Source organism: Macrotis lagotis, chromosome X (genome assembly GCF_037893015.1).
Source record: "Macrotis lagotis isolate mMagLag1 chromosome X, bilby.v1.9.chrom.fasta, whole genome shotgun sequence".
Classification (NCBI taxonomy): Eukaryota; Metazoa; Chordata; class Mammalia; order Peramelemorphia; family Peramelidae; genus Macrotis; species Macrotis lagotis.
This window is the reverse complement of record NC_133666.1, coordinates 316,753,435-316,777,401: the sequence shown is the minus strand read 5'-3', so window position 1 is coordinate 316,777,401 and position 23,967 is coordinate 316,753,435. Positions and strand designations below refer to the sequence as shown.

General features: G+C 34.0%; 1 protein-coding gene and 1 pseudogene across 2 annotated transcripts in view; both read right to left on the bottom strand.

Moving 5' to 3' along the window:
- The window catches only part of RIT2 (Ras like without CAAX 2), a 548,346-nt gene that overhangs the window by 191,717 nt on the left and 332,662 nt on the right, over positions 1-23,967 (bottom strand). The gene's annotated exons all lie outside the window — the stretch shown is intronic.
- Positions 4,385-7,811, bottom strand: LOC141497539 (lamina-associated polypeptide 2, isoforms beta/gamma pseudogene; annotated as a pseudogene).

The window sequence follows — 23,967 nt, the reverse complement described above, 5'->3', positions numbered from 1 at the left end:
ACCTCTAGGCCCTTTAGGCAATGGGGACCAGGGTAGTCACTATTGAACTTGTATTTTGCTTAAATCTGTTTTATGTTTTCCCGTTATTTATAGTTGTACCATTTCAGAGAAAATAGAGCAAAGGTAATCATTCTTCCCTATGACAACTCTTCAAATATTTTCATATAGCTATTCTCTCCTCTTTAAGCATTTTGTAGATTAAACACCTACAGTCTTTAGTTGAGTTCCATAAAAGTGTATTCTTAAGTCTCTTCATTATCCTAATCAGTTTCTATTGAAAGTTCTCTTTCTTTGTAATACCTTTTTTTTTTTTAAATGAGATTCCTGGGCGGCTAGAGGGTACAGTGGATAGAGCACTGGCCCTGGATTCAGGAGTACCTAAGTTCAAATCCGGTCTCAGACATTTAGTAACTGCCTAGCTGTGTGGCGTTGGGCAAGCCACTTAAGCCCATTGCCTTGCCAAATATAAGATGCCTTAGAAAGATTTCTGAAAAGATCTCCTTTGGGTTATGGGAGCACAACCCAGCACAGACAGTGTCTGGGCAAATCAATGGAAGGATCTTAGCCAAAGTACAACTAAATTACCAAGACACCTCTCTCCTGATTTGGCAGGCTAGAGGCACAGTAGGTTCACTGTGAGGTCATTAGCTGCAATGTAGAAAGATAAGATATTAGCCTCCAAACTTGAATCCAATAGGGATAACAAGAGTAGGCCACCATAACATAGTGGGTCAGTTCAAGTGCTTGAGGCCCCACTGTGATAAACAAGGGAACAGGCACCTGGTCTCCAATAATCTCGATCTCAGAAAAAGTAAGAACAAAAAAATAGATAAATTTAAGGAGATATGGAAGAAAATTAAACCTTATTAAAAGATACCACAGAAAATGAAATAATACCATTACTAAATACATATGTAGCAATGTATTGAGCAGAAAATTAAAAAAAAGATTAGGAAAAGGACAATTAAAAAATCACTAATCAAATGTCAAATTAGAAATTCTGAAAATCAAAGGAAAGAGAAATAAAATCAAAAGAAGACTATTGGAATAATAAATCAAATGAGCTGATTAAAAAAAGTAAAATAGAAGTTTGGTAAATTTGTTTTAAAAAGGAGAAAATCATAATTACTGGTATCAAAAGAATAGGGTAAATTCAACACCAATGAAGAGGAATTTAAGCAATAATTAGGAGCTGTTTTACTCAACTGTATGCCAACAAATCAGACAATCTAATTGAAATTAATGAATATTTATAAAAAATCAATATTCCCCAAGTTACCAGAAGACAAAATAAACTACTTAATCCCATTTTAGAAAAATAAATTGAATAAGCCATCAATGAATATTAGAGAATCAACTAAAAACTACTTGAAGCTAATTAACTTTAGCAAAGTTGCAGGATATAAAATAAACCCTCATAAATCATCAGCATTTCTATATATTACCAACAATGCCCATCATCACACATAGAAAGAGTAATTCCATTTAAAATAACTAGACTTTGTCAGATATTTTGGAGTCTTTCCCCAAGACAAACCCAGAAACTATATGAACACAATTATAAAACATTTTTCTCACAAATAAGTCCAATCTAACTAATTGGAAAAATACAATTTTCATTTCAATCCAATTATCAGAAATTATTTTATAGAGATAGAAAAAAATAATATTAAATTTTACATGGAAGAACAGGAGACCAGGAATATCAAGGGAGTGAAGGGGAAAAAAATCAAAGCAAGGTGGCCTACCCATTCCAGATCTGAAAATATAATATAAAAAAGCAGTTATCAAAACATTTTGGTACAGTTTAAGAAATAGGGTGGTGGATATGTGGAATAGGTTAGGTACTCAAGAGACAGAGGTAAATGCCTATAGCAATTTGTGGTTTGATAAACCCAAAGACTCTAGCTTCTGTGATAATCACTAGGGATTGCCAATATTTGACAAAAACCTCTGGGAAAACAGGAAAATAAGTGATAAGGACACTCTGAAGAAAAAAAAATACCTTAAATTAAGATTCTCCTAAAATTGATCTTTAAGGGTTAAATAAGATACTCCTTACTCCTCGAATTGCACCACTTAACCAATCTCTGTCAAAGTTCCTCTGTGAATAGTGAAGTGCCTGTCAGGCAAGAACCAGGAGACTTAGAACTTAGAAGGATGCTGCCTTTTGTGCTGAGGGAATCCTTGAAATAAACCCTGGGGAGAGGCAGTCCCTAAAGATGCATAAACATTATGTGCTGTCATCTCTTAAGTAAGAAATATTAGGTCTTCTGGGAGATATATGAGAGACTGACGTTTCTACCCCAACTTTATTCTCAATGGAGCTACAACTTAACAATATTTTTCCAAAAATTCTTATTTCATCTCCTAGTATTGGAAAAAAGAAATATGACTAACATTGGAATTTTAAAGGAATATTCTTACAATCAAGAAGACAAGGCAATTGATCAGTGGGAAAAGAAAGTGAGCAGTTATTGACAATAACTCTGTTGAGGGCATTATTATTTCTTTCTCTCCTTAAGGAAATTGCCTATAATTATAATATATAAGTCTAGCCCAGGATTCTGGGTCAGTCTATCTAAACTGAGTCTCACCATGAAAAATCAACTGATGATGATGTTTGTCCTTCATTCTCGAAGAAGACCATGACATCAGGAAGGGTGATGCTATGACAAGCAAATGAATTGGATTTGAGTCAGGGTAGGAGAGGGGACTGTGCTAAGTCACCAGCCTCACTTTCTCTTCCAGAATCATCTTGTTTCAGTGGCAGATATTAATTAGGATGACAGGAGATGGCGACTATGATGACAGGAATTTGAATGTGGGGAGAACTAAAAAATAAAGATCTTAGTGTAAAAGACAGTATAGCTCTGAAGAGACTGGTCATTTGTATGTATTTTAACATTTTATCTTACATGGTACATGGGTAGTTGCTCATGTAGAGGAGTAGGAGAAATAGGCTTAAGGGCATAGCATGAAACTAGGCAGTATTATATAATTATGTAAAGGAAACAAAACTCCTGGAAGCATAGGAACATTGTCCAAATTTTTCTCTGCTTTGCATTAACATTTTAGCATGGGCAAGTTATTCCATTCAGTTGGATCTCAGTTTTTTTTATTTGTAAAATGATACAATTATACTAAATGATAGTTACAGAGCTAGAGAAACTTAGCCAATGTAAAGTTGATAATTGTTTGGGTTTGCCTGGAGTTCAAACTACAGCTAAACTTTTCTATTCCCTTTTGGCTGTATATACAGCCAAAATCTGGAAGAAAGTTGAAGGTAAATCACCTAGATAAAGCAATAATTCCAAATGTATATGTCCTTGGACTTTTGTGGAAGGAAACTGTTGCAAGGACCAAATAGATATTTTTACTCATTATTATACTGACATTTGGCTGCAGTAAAAAGAAAATTCTTCTGTAGTCTGAATAAATTAACAAACCTTTTGAATATGTGCATTGATATTTCAAATTATTTATACATATATAGATATAAACATATACATATATAATATGAATAAAATCATGAATTAGTAAACAGTTCTATGTCAAAAGGCATTTTTAAAATGTTGGATAGGGCAGCTTTAAAAAAGAATTGGGAATACATCTAAATATTGGGTCATTAGGGCTCAAATTATAAGTACTTGAAAAAACAATAAATGTTGACAACTTTTTCAATGTTATGATTAGATGTCAGGAATTCAGCAAACTTAAATTTATTTAATTTGATTGTATTTAGAGAATTTGGAGATTGTCTAAAATAGTAATGGACCGGCAGAGACAGTTAGGTGATCCAGTGGTTAAAACACCAGCCCTGAAGTCTGAAGGACCTGAATTCAAATTCAGTCTCAGACACTTGACATTTTCCAGCTTTTTGACCCAGGACAAGTCACTTAACCCTGATTTCCTCACATCCTGGTCTATCTCCAGTCATCCTGATTCATATCTAGCCACTTAATCTGGATGGCTCCAGAGGAGAAAGTGAGACTGGGGACATAACACAGCAACCCATAACTCAAATTCAAGTCACTTGTTTGCCATGTATCATCTCTTGAAGTCATCATCTTTAAGAAGGAAGGACAAACAACAAAAACAGTGAAACAACAACATAAATCATCAATATTTCTATAGAATAGCAATACAACTCAGCAGGAAGACATAGAAAGAAAAATTTCATTTAATATAACTGTAGACAACATAAAATACTTGAGAATCTACCTGCCGAAATAAGAACATAGTTATAAAATATTTTTCACACAAATAAAGTCAGATCTACATAATTGGAAAAATGTCAAAAAATCAAAGGAAGATAATCTAGGCATACCAGATCTAAAACCATATTATAAAGTTGCAGTTATTAAAACTGCTTGGTATTGACTAAGAAATAGAATGGTGGATGCAAATAGATTAGGTACAAAAGAGAGAGCAGTAAATGACTATGACATAATGCCCAATTTCTTAGAGGTTTGTCATAGGAATTGTGATAATATTTTTTTGGTTATTTATTTTTTTATTAATCAGATTATATTGTAAAGTATTAATTACGACTTCTACAATTTAATCAAAAGAAATGCTTTGAATTTACTGCTCAGACACATTTAGTGTAGTGGCATAAAACAGACAAAACAGACAAAGACAAAACAGAGTACATGGGTATTTGTTTTTTTTTTTGGAAAATGACTAGATTTTTAACTGAGTCCTACCTATGTTATTTTGGACCACATTTTTCCTATGAGAGAGCATATGTTATATACAACACTAAGTCATATTAATTTTCCTAGGTTTAAAACATCAGATGTAACTTCTTAACAATTTCTAAAGGAAGAACATAAGACTTAAAACACGTAATAACTAAGAGAAAAATTTAAGAACTAAGTAAGACTATGGTTACAGCCAAATATCAAGTCATGTCCTGGTAGGAAAGGGTAGGACATGCCTTCTCTTGAAGTGATGTGCTTAACAGAAAGAAGTAATTTTTAGCAAATATTTCTAGCTTGAGAGTTGAGATTTCAGCCCCTTTACTCTAAAATTAGAGTGCTTGGCCTTGACTACAAAAGAAGTGAAATGTCTACAGGTTATGTACAAACTAAACATTAGAATATGTCTAGTTCAGATCAAAATTTAGTACCCATCTAAACATATGTCTTTAGTTTATTCTTTTATTAGAAATGTCTTTGTAAGACATGGTATTTTAAAATAACTTATTTGTATAAAGTATACTATATATGATCAAATAGCTGCAAATTTCAAATTCAAAAAGCACAAGTTTTAATTTTTTACACATTTCACTTGATTCTACCCAAATCTCGGCTGTCTATATGAGGTAAATTTCAATTTAAAAAATAAGACAACTACAAAAAGTGAATACATAGCATTACAATGCCCTCCTCACATCAAGAGTATAGAACTTCATGAGTAAAGGATGGAGTATCCAAGAAAGCAACAATGCAACTCAAAAATAAACATTAATGAAACATTAATAATCAGATTTCATTACATATAGGGCAAAAAAGAATTAGCAAATTTTCTGAATGAAATGAGTTTAGTTGTAACAATTTGTTGTAAATTTAAGTCAAATGGGTGGAAGAAATTTAAGCATGATGCTATAAATTTCCTAAATTCTTTGCACACACACACCACACAAATACACAGATCTTTAAATGTTATTTTAGTAGTAAACTGGAATTGATTAAATCAATCAAGAAATCAGTAAGAAACAGATGTTTCTAGGGAAAACAAGGATTAAGTTTTGAACTATGGTGATGTACTAACAGGTTTCTCAAACATTTAAATGTAATGCTAAAAAATGATCTTTAGGTAAAAACCTGACTCTATGCTTAGGTGAATTTGCTAAAAGAACTCATGATACTAGAAATCTGTTATAAAATAAGTACAACAGGGTTACAGTAATGCTACTAAAAAGTTACAAGTGATTGTTGCTGTACTTTTTTCAAATAAACAATGTCAAATACTTGGCTGCAATTATAGAAAACACAACCTCTGATGAATTTCCCTTTATCTTGTATTAGATTATGTTTCACATTTCTTCTTTAAGTATTCTGTCCAGGAGAAATAATTTTTAAAAATCTTTTCTGCGTGAATTCAGAGCATTAAAACATTTAGCTTCACATTATTTTTACCATGTTTTGCCCTTCTCATTCCCCCACAACACAAACAAATATACAATTTTCTCAAAAAAGAATTAAGATGCTCACATTAAAAAAAAATAAGCCTACAAAAAAGTTCCAGAGTGCTAAAAAATGATTACTGGTATGGCACAAAGTGATCTCCTACTAGGTCCAAGGTCCAAAACATTTAAAATGGAGTCCATCTGTACTGTCCTGTTCATTTGCAATGCAAAATTAAATTTAAGAAGTTGAAATCATATTATTTTTAAAAGTAGTTCTTGAGCCAAAAAGATTTCTTTCTTATAGTTACTAAAAATAGGAGACCAAGTTGGTTGGGTGTGCCATCGAGATAACACTCAGTTGGTCTTTGCCTGAAGGGGCACAGACCTTTCACCAACAGCAGAAAAGGGATTTCCTTGGTTGATTTCCATAGCTTGATAGAACAAAAACAAGAAAACTGCCAAAACAACAAAAAGCAAAATCTTTATCCACATAGGAATGGAGCATCTTTTTCTTGTCTTTTCTGTCTTGTCATCAGCCAAGGGAGCATATTTGGGGACATATTTTGATGAAAAGGTTCCTTCCATCCTGAAGTCACCATGTTCTAATGGTCTGCCAGCAGCCCCTTTGATAGGTCTGCGAAAACTAGCACTAATTCCTGTTGGTGTAGCTGCTTCAAAGGGAAACATTTCTTTAAGAATATCTCTTTCAACTCTTCTTTCTTCTGTTAATGAAATTTCTCCCACTTCAGTTCTTGTCAATGGTTTCTTTGGTGTTCTTCTGGGTATGCCTGAGAATTCACTGATTGGCAGAATAGGAGCTGCATGCTTGAAATCTCCAGTCAACCTATTGACAACTAAGGTCTCGTTGCTTGAAGCCATTATAGTTTCAGCTGAAATTACTGCACCATCTACATGCAACTGTTCTGCAGTTTCCACCCTTTTCCTTGGAGTTCTTCTTGACCCTCTTGTAGGCTCCCTAGTTATTCCCTGCAGGTGTCCGCCTTTTGAAGATCCACTTGTCCAGAAAGTCTCAGTAAGTCCAGTTTGAGAATAGCTCTGATTATGTTCAACTCTTCTTTGCTTGAATGTTAGTGGAGTCTTTGCCTTGCCTTTTAGTGGCTCTCTCTTCTCAAGTTTGAGCTCTTCTTCGTTGTCACTGTATCTATCTGAGTCGTCAATTCCATTCTGTTTAGCATTTTCTGTTGCTGAAGAAACTGTTGGCAGAGGTGTAGAAGATCTTGATTCTGGACCATGTTCTCTCAATTTCAGCAGTTTTTTCTCATATAGCTTCCTGGTAGTTCCCACAATAGGGCCAGGATTCACTCCATATTTCACAAGTTGAGACAACAGCTCTTCATTTGTGAGTTCAGTTACATCAAGATCTTCATTTCCCTCTGATCTGGGTTTTCTTTGTGGCTTTCCTTCCGGCGGCGGGCAGCGGCGTGGGCTCCCGCTCGTCGTCCCTGGAGAAGTCGGGCGGCACGCGGCAGTTGGCGGGTGGCGGCGGCGGCACGGGCGGCGGCGGGCGGTTGCGGGCCGTGAGGTGCTGCAGGTAGAGCTGCACGTACACGTCCTTGCGCTGCTCGCCCGCCGGCAGCGCCACATGGTGGGCCAGCGGCTCGCTCTTGAGCCGCTCCTTGGTCAGCACCGAAGGGTCCTCCAGGAACTCGGGCATGGCCTCGGCGGCCGCGCCGCGAGCGCGCCCCGCGTTCCGTCCCCGGCCCAGCACGCCCGCCCGCTCCTCCTCCGCCGCCGCCGCGGGGCCTCGCGAGCCCGGCCGGGCGCTGGAGCCGCAAGGCCGCAGGAGCCAGAGGTGCGCCCAGCCCGCTGCCCCGCGCTCTGCCTCCCGCCGGCGCCGTGATAATATTTAGTAAGGAAATGAGTATTGCCATATATAATGGAAATGAAGATTTCTTGAGATAAAATAAAAAAAGTAAAATGATATTGTGTACCTCACAATAGATTATTAAGCATTTTAGATCTGAGACTACATCCATGCCAGTTTTATTTTCATGAGGGAACTATGTCACATCTCTTGAGTGTTCTATGTTATACTCAAGGTTTATGTGTCAAATATCAAGTCTATTTGATTGAGGCTTTGAAATATGATTTTGGGGCTTAAAAAGGCTTCTTAAAGAATTACTTTACCACAATTTCCTTAAAACAACTTTTTAAAATGTTCCCATTGCTTTTAGAAGTGCAATCATGAGTCTATAAGATAATATCATTGGGAGAATTCTCATTTATAAGATATCTCTCTTCATTCTTGTTTGGGCAAAATTTAGAACCTCTTTCCCAAACTATTAATTCCCTTTTCAATTTTTTTTCATTAGCACTTACTTTTTAAAACTGTATTTCCTTAAATGGTGGTCTCACTCCATTTATTTAAAACAATCTTCATCTCTTTTTTTAAAAATTCTTCTTCAGATCTTCTAGGAATCCTAATTGAGTTTTTGCTAAAGTTTGTTTTTGCTGAGGGCTTTAATTTAAGATTTGGAGTCTTTTTTATCTGTTGTATTTGTGTCTTGACCTTCTTTGTTGTCATAACAGGTTTTATCATGGATTCTTTTTCATTATTGTTGTTGCTGGATCAATCATCTAGATTACTCTAAATTTGGAATGGATTTTAGATCTGTTCTCTCAAGTAATTCTGGAGCCTAGGTTGCTCTTGTTGATACTGTCTTGGGGTACTGAGTTTTGTATAATTATAGAATCTCAAGTTAGATTGCAAATCTGCAAGCTTTCAGTTCTTACAAAATGATCTGATTCTTGGCAAAAGTGTAATTGCTACCCTCTTGGTCTGAACTTTGTAATTTCCAATTTTAGTTTGGAACTGAACAAGAGAAAACTACTACCTGTCAGCCATCTGGAAAGCTTTTTAGATTCAGAGAGGTAGAATTACAGGTTCTCTTTTGGTCTGAAATTCCTAACATCATTATTCCTCTATACCTTGGCTAGATGATGGAAATGAGATCCTACTCTGCCTAGATTCTGAGCAAAACTTTTACTGCTCACTTCTGAGCTTCCTCTTTTATGAATTCATTGCCAGCACAAGGTATGTCCTCTTTTGAAAGCAGTCCACTTTTCTTTCATCAGCAATTCTTCTGGCCTCCTGCTGAACCATCATTATGGACACAGGAATTCCACTTGCCCTTTGCTCACCAATCCATCTCTGCAATTCCCTCTCTACCTCAGTCCATTCGACACATCTTGTGGCCTTCTTCTGCCAGGGCGTTTTCAGTAGGGTTTCTTCTTCCTGTAGCCAGTCTCAAGTTGTTTTCTCAGTTGGAGGAGGACCAGACTGACTTTCAGCAGCACAATTTCCATTTACTTTTGCAAACTGGATCACTTTGAACTTGAATTCAGTACAGCACAAAAATCTTTTCTGAGCCATTTCTTGGGAGAACATGGTAAAACATAACCTAATATACTGGTAACAGATACAAAATAATTAGTGCAAAGACAAGTGCAAAAAAGCAGGAAATTTAAGTAAAAAAATTTCCAAACACTGTGTAAGATGCTGCCAGGTTTTAGACCCCAAATTTATCATAAAAGGATGAGTCTCATACATGGGAAAATACTGTGTGTGTGTGCACATATATACATACATATATATGCACATACACACATGTGTGTACACATGTATATACATGTATGGGTATGTTATATGTGTGTTATGTATGCATATATACATATCTGAATACACACATTATATATATATATTTTTTTTTCCTCTGCAATTCTTTCCTCAGTCTCAACATTTATAATGTTAAAGGATTGGTAGAGATAACTTCTGTGATGTTAATAGCTACATTCATGTAGCTACATACATGCATATACATTAAATTAGGTTTATAAATTTAATTTATTCCAAAATCCTGTTCATCATGTGATTTGTTTGTATAGTAAAGTAAATTGTCCGATTAAAAATAATGTATTTGGATGATCAGTACCACATCCCTAAAAATATTCATATAAAATAATTATTCATAATTTTAAGTAAATTTTTGTCCCTAATGCACCTGAAATACAATAGCAATAATTAGTAAACTATGTGAACTGAAAATAAAACTATAGTAACCTGCACTTTACCTTTGAGAAGAGTTGTAAATGGCTTGTCGACAAGAGGGAGGAAAGGAAAGGGTTATTGCTTAGAACACAAGAATTACCTTCCAGGGGGTAGCTAGGTGGCACAATGGATAAAGCACTGGCCCTGGAGTCAGGAATACCTGGGTTCAAATCCAGTCTCAGATACTTAATAATTACCTAGCTGTGTGGCCTTGGGCAAGCCACTTAACCCCATTCACCTTGCAAAAAGCCAAAAAAACCAAAAAACAAAACAAAAAAAAAATAAAAAAAAAGAATTACCTTCCATTAGAACATTGCGAATTTCAATGTTGGAAGTATTCTCTCTTATCCTACTTTCATTAAAAATAAAAGTAACACTACTTCCATTACTTATTTTTCATCTTTTTTAAATTACTTTCAAGTTGTGAGTTACTGATTTTTTTTTCTTCTTTCCATTGGCATCTTTGTGAATTGGAGAGGAGAGTTTCTTGAAACAGGTAGAGCAATTAGGAGGCTATGCAATAGTCCAGATAAGGGGTAATGAGGGTTTGACCAAATGGGATAACTCTGAATAGGGAGAAGGGGCTGTCCATGGAGATAGTATTGCAAGTAGAAATGAATAATGGCTATTGAATGAGGTTCCTTTGTTTGACATATGAAAGAAAAAAAGAAAGAAAGAAAGAAAGAAAGAAAGAAAGAAAGAAAGAAAGAAAGAAAGAAAGAAAGAAAGAAAGAAAGAAAGAAAACCATTGTCCCATTTGAATGTCATAGCTTCAAGAGCAGTTGTTTAAGGTCAAACATGATTTTCATATGGCAAATTATTGATTGTCCTTCATGACAAATTTTGCAAAAAAATTTTCCTTGTCCAAAAAATCATATGTAAACTGTTCCCTATAAATTGTATAACCTAACATATGTAACACACATATTATGAATTGTGTGATGCTACATGGAAGGAGAAAGGAATAATCAAAGTATGATATGAGTTTAAATGAGTACTATTAGTCTATGATGACAGGGATGTTCTGAGAAAAACTTAGCACAATTTGTATCAACTAATAGTGAGGTGAACAGTAGAAGAAATTTTTATAACAATAACAGTAACATTTTGTTGATAACATCTTTGTAAAACATTTTCACTTATCAGTGTAATAACCCATCAGGATTTCATATGACCAATCTTGAAAGAATCTTAACATTTTTTGGATGGAGATTCAGAAAGTGCATTTTTTAACAAAGCCAATGTAAGAATATATCTTCCTTGACTATGGATACTTGTTACAAAGATTTGGTTTTCTTTTTTCTATTTTTGCCATGTGTTGGAATAAAAGTGGAAGAAAGAAAAATAAATACTTTTTTGAAGCTATTATCAGCTCTTGGGAACCAAATGTTTTTTGTTTATTTGTTTGTTTTGCAAGGCATCAGGGTTAAGTGACTTGCCTAGGGTCACACAGCTAGGTAATTAAGTGTCTAAGACTGGATATGAACTCAGGTCTTCCTGACTCCAGGACCAGTGCTATATTCACTGTGCCACCTATGTGCCCCTTGGAATCAATTGTCTAATTATCAGAGTGGGCATTTACTATTTAGAAATCATTTAATGTTATAGTTCATGGCTTTATTTATGGATTTGCTTATTATACAAACTTTAGAAAATGATGGAGAAAATGTTTATAATTAGGATCACTCATAAAAATTTTTTTGCGTACATTGTTTCAGAGAGCTGATTGCTAAACCATGCATACCCAGGATTATTAGTTAAAAAAAGAAGAATGCCAGTCTTTTTATTTGAAATGCTGTCAGGGAAAAAGTTATAACTGTGACAGTATTTTAAATTTAGTGGGTTTTAGTCACTTCACTTTTCTCATAGACACTGCTTGAGAGACAAAAGACCTAGAGGATATGTATCCATAACTTCACTCTAATCTCTACTTACTTTCGTTACAAATTTGACATTTGACATATGCTATCATGAAAAGCCTGCATCTTAACTATCTATGGGCAGTGTGGTAGAAAGCATTTTAAGTGACTAAAGCTTTGGAATGGATAACAGATAATATTTTCAATCACTAATCAAGTGCAATAAGACTACTAAAAAACTTTTTAACCTTATTTACTGTGAACCACATCGGCAGGCTATTGAAGTCTATGGGTACCTCCTTAGAATATTGTTTTGAAATTTACAGGAAAAAGTGACTGAAATTCTGAATTAAAACAGTTATCTTGATATTCAGATGATACGCTAACTCTTTTTTAAGTTTGTGGACACTATAACTCCTACCTATATTATTTCATATATGGAGAAATTGAGACTTAGAGACTTTGAGTGAATTGCCCAAGGTAAGACAGATAATTAAGGGCAAAGGTAGAGTTTGAATCTATGATTCAAATTCCATGGAACTTTGTATAATATCAAAAGATTTGTATAATATCAAAAGATTTGATGATTTCTAAAGGCATTCCTGACTCTAATGTTCTATCATTCCAGGATTCTTTGACTTCCAGCTCAGTGCTCTTTCCACTATACCATACTACATTCATTCACTCCACCTAAATTGGCCAATCAATTTAGTGAAACAACCAGTCACTTCGGGTAAAAAGAAAAATCAGTCTTAATCTACTGGTTGCTTAGCTGAGGTGATTGCTCAATTCAGGTCAGAGCAGTTGCACCCATTGTGTGCAGAGGCATGGCTGTAGATAGTAGACAGCTGGACACCATATTCCATCTAACAAGTTGCCAAAATGGCAAATATAGAATGTGAAATAGAAATGAATGAAAAATTCCTGAGTTTCCTACAAGCATTGCAGCCTGATACAGAGAGAACTAATATTCTGGGCCATGAGCACTTGCAGACAGATGTCTAGTGAGGAAGGAATGGATTGGCACTGCTGCTAATTTGATGTCTTCAATGCCTCACTAGTTAGATGATTTCCCATTCTGGACTACTGGGCCATTAAGCCTGTCTTTTACTGCCCAGCTATAAATGTGAATGGCAGAAAATAAATAGTTAAGGCTAATCAAATGGAAGGAAAGGGCCCAATGTGACCCTATTTATCTGAAATAGTTGAGGGGAAAATGGCAACCAAAGGGCTAATTTAGAAAAGGATAAAAATGCTTGTTTTCTGTAGCAAGAAAGAAAAAAGATGTTTATTGCTCTGTAAAGAAAATATTTAAATCTAAATGCAAGATAAACTATAGACTAAGATTTACTGTCCATGTGTCTGGTATACCATTAATACATTGAAATCTATGTCATTCCTTATCAAGGCAAGGAAAATTGTCTTGAAGGTTATAATAAATAAAATTCTGTGAATAACTTCATGGTCACATTTCAATTGTTTACTCAAGATCAATAATTTGAATTTGAAACCTAAATAGAAAAGGAATGACTTTTTTCTTTTTTTTTCTTTTTATTCCTATAGAGCAAAGTATTTGAAATCTGCCACAAGGAGAAAATTTAAAGGCTTTTTCTCCAATTTGTAGACTTATGATTGTTTTATCTGTTCAGAGTGCCTTATATTTGAGAGTCATTTAAGTAGTCATTTTATTTCTTGAATATCCCCCTACCTTTTATATATAGAACTATTTATTTTGGCTTTAATTGAATCTATTCAGTTGACTCCCTCTTCCATACCACCAAGAGTTATCTGTACTATTACTATTTTAGGATCGGCCAACATATAGGGAAGTTCTAGAGGAGATGGAAACAGAAGGTGGGAGGCTAGACTAAGAGGAAATTAAAGCCTTCTAATGATAAGATTCTATGATGCCCTGTGATTTTCAGATTCTATGAATCTACTCTCACCTTAAAGAGATTTACATTAAGATATAAAAGATTTAGTAGTTCTATGCTTAACTGAAGCATATTATATTTAGTCCATGATTTCATCAGTTTGGATTTTTTTGATTATGTTAAGCAAGGCTTGTATTTAAATTATACTATTAAAACTTTGAATAAAATTATGGGGTCACTTCCTCCCTTACCTCTGTACTTGTAGTCATGTCTAGAACTGTGAGAAGGAAGAAAAAAAGAAAGAAATCTGTATGATCACTGATTATATATTTAAAAGGAATAGCAAGTTTGCAGTCTCATATGCAATCATCTTTTTTTAAAAAAAATTCTTCTTATTTAGCTTCATTTTATGTGCTGTCTTTCCCCCTCTAAGAAGTTAGCTTCTTGAGAACAGTGATTATTTTTCTTTACTGCTCTTATCTGTATTCTCACTGCTTAGCACAGTGCCTGGCTTTTGACTTGGTTTTGTATGGTCTTCCCAACATTGGCTACACCAGATCTTTTCCCTTTTTCCTCAAACTCCAACTCTGGACTACAAACCTGCAGAAACAGGTTTGTAGCTTAATTTTCTTAAAGCATAATTTAATCATGTCACTGGAAAACTCAATATCTTTCAGTGTCTCTAAATGGCCTAATGGATAAAACTAAATATCCAGCACTCAAATTATCTATCTCTTATCCACTACTGTCCCTCACATTTAAACTCTGTTTCAAGTAGACTATGTTACTTAACCTGGCCCCAATTCACTTCATGTTCTATCATCACCTTGATTTTACTTTTAAAATATTTTCCCAACGCCCCCACCCCCCACTACAATTCTACCTCTCTGTCTTTAGGTTTGATAGAAAGAAAATAATGATGATTGGCATTTGAGGAAAAACTAATGAAATAATGAGAAGCAGGACATTAAGAAGCCTGGAGATCATTCTTTGAAATGCCATAAATGCATAACTAGAAATTTCAATAGCAATACTGATCTGTTTTTCAATTTTTTTATTTCAATTTTTATTTTTAGCAACACTGATCTTAATGGCAGAACAATATTTACAATATGCTTCTCTTACTGCAACCTCATGAGTTAGTACAAATGTTATTTTCCCCACTTTAAAGATTAGTAAACTGAGGGTCAGAGAGTTTAAGTGATTTTTCCAGCATTATCCTCCAAATAAATGTAAGAACTCAAACTCAGTTTTCTAACTACACAATGGGTATTGTTTAAATAAATCAAAGGTATATAATACACATTTATTGCATTTAAACTGAATTTATGTACTTCTATTTAAATATTTACATGTATCTTAATCCTAGCTCTATTGTATAAAAGAAATAAATAGAAATGGTAATGGCTGATTTATTTCACAAGTGATTGATAAAGGTCAAATGTGTCCTAAAGCTGAGAACAAAAGTTATTTAATAATACAGAACACATCAGCTGCAAGCATCCTTTTAAAACCCTATATAGATAACCATCAAACATTTATATATATTTATATATAAAATTATATTAGATAATTTACAGATAATGTGCTATTTTGTAAACATAAACAGGTATATGTGTTGACAACAAAAGGATCACAAAAGTGAAGTCAGAACTTTGCACTGTGGTTGCTATTTACACTACCTATTTATGTAGAATTATCCTTACCTCATATCTTAGTCCATGTGAATAAATCAAGGACAAAGACTTTAAAATTCGGCATTTATATTAAGCCACATCCTTCATCACAGCCCCACCCAGTTTTTAACTAGAAACTTGGAAGATAGAGGCCTTCATTTCTCCCCCCCAAAATCTATTTAAATATCGAAATAGAATGGTACTTCAAAATGAAATCATAGAAAGTCTTTTAAAGTGCAAAAAAGGAGCATTCAATTTCTTTGTTTCATTTTAAAATTCAGTATTTTCACACAAGTATTTTTATTTAGAATTATAAATTTAGTACTTAAAAGAACATTGGAAATTATATAGTCCAATCCTGTAATTAGATAGAAATGAAAATGAAATCTAGTGATATGATGCCCACAGACAGAACTTTTAACATTTACAGACAATTTCAGTCTAAACAACCTGGCTATCCCTTAGACTGAGCTAAAATAACTTTTCTGAAGAGGATCTTTTAGCGTGTGTGTGTGTGTGTGTGTGTATGTATGTATGTGTGTATGAATACATAAATGCAAATACATGTTTCTATTATAAATGTATATACACACATACATATGCACTATAAATAAATATATCATACATTATAATGATCAATGATAAATGTAAAGAATTCAGGGTCTATGGCTTCTGCAGAATGTAAGAAGAGATTGCTAATTTAAAAATATATATATAGATAACTATCTAAATCTATATATAGATATAGATATACACACACATTACAATGACTGAAGTTTGCCTGTGGCTACTGTACCTACCTGCAAGTATGTAAGTATAAGCCAAAATAAATGACCCTGAACAATCACTGAGTTGAGTGAGGTCCCCTCATCCAATATTAAGCCTTCTTACCCAAGAGAGGTCAAACACTACTTCCCACTAGTCAAGGATTGACCTGTCCTCTGCAAGTGTGCTTACTCAATGAATTACATATTACAGTACATTCCCCTGTGTTCATCAGTATAATGACTAGGGCAGTGAAAAACATATTACTGGAGAATAGTATAAGATGAGCATATTGATTAGATTGTAACCATTGAGGATCAGAATAATGGCTGGCTCAGACATAGGAGAGATACTTTCAAACTGCATATAAGATTAGATATGGTTACAATTCTGGGTCTTGCAACTAGAGGAAATAATCCTGTTTTGCAGAAAAGTTAATTAATAAAAAATCCATTTAAACACTCTGGACTAAGTTTTTATAATCACGAGCCATTGATAATGATAAAGAATTACTTATATACTTCTATTTAGATATTCACATGTATCTTAGTCTTAACTCTATTGTTTAAAAGAAATAAAATGGAAATGGCAGGTTCATTAATATTAATGACAGTTGATAATTCTATATAAAGAGGTGTAATATGTATATCTGTGTGTATTACATGTGTATAGGTACATTCACATGTACATACATGTGTATTTGTATATATGAATATATATTTTATTTATATACATAAACATACATATATAGATGTATAAATGTATATATGAATATGTAGTTTGTATGTAAGCAAGGATATATATATTTAAACCTACATGAATATATCTATGTACACATATACATCTGTGTACATGTATGTATGCACACATACATAAATGTGTACACATATTTATGTTGACAGAAAGTCTAGAGAGTCAGGAGAGGAGTTTTATGGTCTTTAGATTCTCTAGGAAGAATAGTTTCATATCATATCCCATTTTTGTTATGTGTTATCCTACATTCTGGTGTATATATATATATATATATATATATATATATATATATATATATACATATAAATGCTCTTTTATGATGGGGAAGTGGTAGTGTAATTTGTCAAAATATAATAATTATTATAAGATTTTACAATTATTTCTGGTCAAAGGTCAATGTTTCTTACCTGTTGTGAGGAACGGAATGTGCTCTCTTTAGACTTGAAAGGAAAAATTATTTGTCCTGCCTTCCTGGTATTTAAACTCAAAAAGAGTTACCTCCCTCAGGCAAAATAGAATTTGTAGAAAACAATTTTTCTTTATAACAAATAATAGAATGGTCTCCAGGAATGTTTAAAGTTTTGTCTACTCTTGCTATGCATATTCTGTTCCTCTCCCCTTGTTGCTCTATGAATTTTCTGATTTCCCTCAGTGTTGTGTGATCATTACAAGAATGGTCCCCATCTAACACTATTGGTAAATTCCAGAGAACAAAATTTCATGCCTAATCCATATTTTTGGTGTTATGTAATTTTAACCATATATGTTAAGGTTCTATAAAATGAGTTTAGAATTTAAAAGAATGAAAAATCTAGTTGAAATTGTACATAATCAGAGTTATTATTCAATGGTTCTGGACAGCTTGGAGGCTCAGTGAATGGAGTACCAGTCCTGGAGTCAGGAGGAAGAGAGTTGAAAGTTGGCCCCAGTGACTGGACACTTGCTAGTTGTGTCCAGGGCCATTTCTGGTCCTATTGATTCATATCTTATCACTCATCCTGGCGGAGAAGGTAGGACTGGTGACTTAGCACAGAAACCCCTCTTTCATATTCAATACATGTCCCTGATGTTTTGGTCTTCTTTGAGAAAAAAGGACAAAACTATCATTCAAAGGTCTGTAAAGACAGGGACTTCAAATCAGAAACTGAGTGCAAATCCTGACTGTTATTTAAAACCCTTGTAAACTCTGGTAATTTTTTCCCTTTTGTTAGCCTGCAATTGCTCCTTCTTAAAATGACAAGGTAGAGTCAGAGGATCTACAAGGTCCCTTACATATCTTCACTTTTTTTTCCTTTTCTACACTCTAGTAACATTTCTATTTCCTTTAAATCTTACTCTCTTTCTTGAACTGTTCATAAGAATTTATGTTTTATTTTCTTAACTCCACTGTTAGCACCTGAAAAAAAGTTGTCCTTTATGACTTCATGCCATCATCACCCCCTTCCCCAGTGTTAAGCAGGGTACTTAACCCATCCTTGTAGAATGTGTGTTGCTGTTGCTGTTGTTATTGTTATTGTTGTTGTCATTGTTGCTTTTTCAAAGGAATTCTGCATATGAAATATCTCTGAACAATTATTCTGAAATTGAATTTAAATATTACTTTCATTTGTCTTATAGCATAGTGTGTATCAGCCTGAATGGCAAGTCTTGATCTACTCTTTCTAGTGGGTATTTTCCCATTTAAATTTCATCTGTTATTGTGCCACCCAGTCTCTTAATGCACTTAAATCCAGCTGAAGATATATCATTCTAAACAAAGCATAGTACTTTAAAAAAGTGAGAAAAAAATCCCCTGATTTAGAAATAAAGGAACTACAGCTCTGAAATAAGCATAGGTGACTAGCTGCTAATGAGAGAAAAAGTTACTAACTGTAGTACTTCTTTCCTCAGATTGAAAATGCTAAGTTAAATTACCCAGAATGCTGTTAGCATAGGAAAAAAAAAAAGATTGTAAAATGAATTTAATTTTGTGCGAAGATAAATTTACAATAAAATACATAATAGTATGCCTTCTCTTAGGAATCTGGTTTATCTTCCTTAAATATTAGGACAAGGCACTTAAGGAAATGCTTTTGGTTATTACTTACAGTAAACAGGATTTAAGAAGTTGTTTAAGTGGAAGCACTAGAAGAAAAACAAAGGGAGGTCCTAGTCCTGGCTCAAGTACTTTAAAGCAATATGACTTTGAACAAGTCATTGAAAAGGCTATAGAAAGCACTGGTTTTGGAGTAAAATACTTGGATTCATGTTCTTCCTCTAATAATTCCAAGTATGACCTTGGTTACTGAATCTCTCTGGGGATTCCATTTCCTCTTTTGTAAAGTAAGAGGGTGATTTCCCTTCAAGCTCCAGATCTTTGATTTTATTGTATCCTTAGAATTCTTGAAATAATTAAGAATTTAGTTCACCCCTTTCCTTTTACAGATGAGGAAACCCAAACCCAGTTGTAGGAGTAATTTTTATAGGTATCATATTCCATAAGTTACAGAATCATTAGTAAATTCTGTATGTCCAATACTTTTTTCAGTATACCACAGTGCTTTTCAAATTCTTTGGAGCTCCATTTTAATCTATATAGTGTAGAGCAAAAAGTCCAGCTGGCTTACATTTTGGATTTATTGAAAATAAAATGGCAGAATTTACTAGACAGAATAATGAAGGAAGCAATAGAATTCAAGTTATAACTTGCATGTAATTTGAATTTGAACTAGGGCTTAATGCTCCATTAGAATGTGAGTTCTTTGAGAACAAGACTTATCTGTCTTTGATAGTTGTATATACAAAGATGAGCATAGTGCCTAGAATAACTTGTGTTGTATAAATGATAATGGTTTACTGACTAGCTTCTGCTTAAATGCAAGTTAAGATAGAAGTATTCTGCTTTCTGCCTGCAAAGAGAGGGAAATATATTGCCTATCAGCTCTGGAGTACATGTACCAGTCAGTCACTCAGTCAATAAGTAGGCATTTGTTTAATACTATTTTGAGCACATGGGGTCATAAGGAAATGTAAAGTTTGGTCCTAGAGCATGAATAGGTTAACATATAGTGGTAGAGAAGAATAACATTTGAAACAGGCTAAGGAACATCTCAGCATAAGATCAGTGATCAATTATACTTTAGGGTAATTAAGAAAATTCCTATGCATATCTTAGTACTTGGCTCAACTCTGCATTAAGTAAATAATGAGGTTTATTGTCTAACAGATGGGTTATAGATTGAGCTTGCAGAAACCTCAGAGGGTAAATGAAAACAGTCATACTGAAGAAAAAGCGTGGCATAGGGCAATGAATGCTTAAATTCAGAGATAAAAAGCCAAGCCTGCCAATCAGAGGCTATAGAGTAAATTCACTGAAAGTTCAAAGGTGAAGGGAAATATTCTGTTTACTAAAAAAAAAAGTGCTTTCCAATAAAAAAGCTTTAGGGTCTACAAAGATCTTTACATATCTTTTTTTCATATGGATTTCACTCTAGCAGATATAGGTAGCATAGTAGATGATGACGATGTTTGGAAGAAAACCAATAGATCAGGGAGGTGATGCCATGACAAGCATTGGATTGGAGTGAGAGGGTGCTGTGCTAAGTCACAAGGCTCATTTTCTCATCTAGAGTCACCTGGGTTCAGGTGCCAGATGTGAATCAGGATATTGGAGTGAGGCCCTGGAGTGAAGCAATGTCAAGGGTCTGAGATCAGATTTGAATTCAGACTCTCCTGTCTTCAGGTTTCCTTCTCTACTCACTATGCTAGCTACCTACCCATCACAGTAAAGAGTTAGATGCAGGGTCAGGGTCAGGAAGATCTGTATTCAAAGTTATGCTAGTACATTTTACAAGTTATGTGACCTTGGGAAAATCATTTAAATGCTCCCTGCCAACATTTTCTCATTTGTAAAAATGGGGTAATAGAACCTTCCTCCTAGAGTTCTTGTGAAGAACAAATGAAATACTTTATTTAATTTGAGATATTTTTAAGAGAGGTGGTAAAAGAAGAAGAAGAAGCAAGAATTACTTTTATGGGCTTCTTGAACTAATCGTGAAGGAACTAGATATTCTAAGATAGGTTAGTAGGGAAGAGGCAAGGATGGATTGATTTCTAGGAATTATGCAAAAGCTCCTTATTATTCCATTTTATAGAGGAACCAAAAGCTCAGAGAAGTTAATTGATTTTTTTTTTTAGGTTTTTGCAAGGCAAATGGGGTTAAGTGGCTTGCCCAAGGCCACACAGCTAGGTAATTATTAAATGTCTGAGACCGGATTTGAACCCAGGTACTCCTCACTCCAAGGCCAGTGCTTTATCCACTATGCCACCTAGCTGCCCCTAATTGATTTCTTTATTACATAAGTAGCTGGTGTTAAAGGGATCTTTGAATTCAGTACTTCCTGAGTCAATGACCAACTCCCTCTTGACTTTGCCATACTGTCTCTCAGGACCCCTGAAGTAAATAATAGGGAAAACTAAAAGTTTTCCAGTCACTTAAAATGGAATAACATAATCTTGGGGAGATTATTATCACAAACTGTAACAGAAGAAAGTATTATGTTTGGGAAAAGAGAACTGATGTAATTAAACACAGAAAAAGTGTTATTAATACAATTAAGTTCAAATAATTAATACAAATAGGTGAAAAATGTTGAAAATGGGGAACCTTAGATCCAAGATCTAGATTTGGAAATAACTAGAGAGGGCATCAGTCCAAACTCTTCATTTTTCAAATGGAAAAACTGAGTCTCAAAGAAGTTAAGGTATTAGCACAGTCACACAGCTAGCAAGCATCAGAAGTTGTACTTGAAAATAGAGGTTCTGTGTCATTTTCCTCCCTTCCCATTCTTTCTATTGAAAGAAATGAGATTAAAAAATAAAATTTGAATTCATATTATAATTACATTTAATAGGAAGTATTACAAAATAATTGAAGGGGGAGATTATAATCAGAACTTATTTTTGTCTAGGGGATCAATGACTAGATCAAAGTTGGATCAAACCCAAGAGTTTGATCCAAGACTCTGTGAGCAATTTTTTTTTCTTTGTTTCCCTTCTTCCTAATATGGTAGCTGGTGAGATGATCATTGCTAGTACAAAGAGAGATACAACTGTGTATACAGAGATGCTTTTGAAAGGGCTGCCAGAGTTTGACTCTGGATAGCTTAAAAATGCTTATTAATCAGCAGAGCACAATAATTCCATTTTAGAGATGAAGCACTTTCTACATCCTCTCAATGCAAATGAATTGTACATTTCTTAATATTTAGTTGGAATGTTGTGAATCATTATGGTATATAGGATCTAATAAACCTTTGTTGAAATAAATGTTTTTTTGAATTCACCTCAAGAGCAAATTAAATATTTAAATAACCATATTTCAGAAAGAGAAATTCAAGAAATTATAAGGGAACTCCCTAAGAAAAAATCTCCAGGGCCAGATGGATTCACAAGGAAATTCTATGAAGCATTTAAGGAACAACTGATTCCAATTCTATATAAACTCTCTGGAAAAATAAGTGGAACTCTGCCTAACACCTTAAGTGGCACCATTTTGGTGCTGATACCTAAACCAGGTAGAGTTGAAACAGAGAAAGAAAGTTATAGAAGAACTTCCCTAATGAACATGTATGCAAAAATCTTAAGTAAATTCTTAGCAAAAAAATTACAGGGGATCACTATGATAATACACTATGACAAAGATGGATTAATCCCAAGAATGCAGTGTTGGTTCAACATTAGGAAAACTATTTGTATAATTTACTGTATCAATAACAAACCTACAGAAACCTTATGATTATCTCAATAGATGCTGAAAAAGCATTTGACAAATTCAGCACCCATTCCTACTAAAACCATTAGAGTATTGGAATAAATGGATTGTTCCCTAGAATGCTAAGTAGTGTCTATCTGAAACCATCCACAAACATTATATGCAATGGGGATAAGCTAGAGGCATTTTCAATAAGATCAGTGATGAAACAAGGATGCCCATTGTCACCACTACTATTCAATATTGTGTTAGAAATATTAGCTTTAGCAATAAGAGAAGAAAATAAATTGAAGTAATTAGAATTGGGAAGGAAGAAACAAAGCTCTCACTCTTTGCTGATGACATGATGGTATACTTAGAGAAATCTAAAAATATCACCTAAAAACTATTAGAAACAATTATCAACTTTAGCAATGTTAGAGGATATAAAATAAACCATCATAAATTCTCAGCATTTCTATATATTACTAAGAAAATACAACTTCAAGAGCTAGAAAGAGAAATTCCATTTAAAGTAACTTCAGACAAAAAACTTGAGAATCTACCTGCCAAGGCAGACTCAAAAACTATGAAAAAAACTATAACAGACTTTTCACACAAATAAAATTAGATTTAAATAACTGGACAAATATCAACTGCTCATGGAAAGGATGAGCTAATATCATAAAAATAACAATTTTACCTAAATTAAAGTACTTATTTAGTGCCTTACCAATCAAATCTCCAAAAATTACTTTAATTAGCTAGAAAAAAATTGTAACTAAATTCACATGGAGAAAGAAAAAGTCAAGAATATCCAGGGATTTAATGAAAAAAAGTGCAAAAGAAGTATTTCAGCCTTTCCAGATCTAAAACTATATTATAAAGCATCAGTCATCAATACTGTGTAGTATTGAGTAAGAAATAGAGAGGTAGATCAGTGGAATAGTTTAGGTGCAAAAGACACAACAGGAGACTCCAGCTTCTTGGATAAGAAATTTCTCTTCAATAAAAACTGTTGGGGAAATTTGAAGTTAGTATGGCAGAAACATGGATTAGACCAACAACTCATACCATATGTCAAGAAAAGATCAAATTGGATAC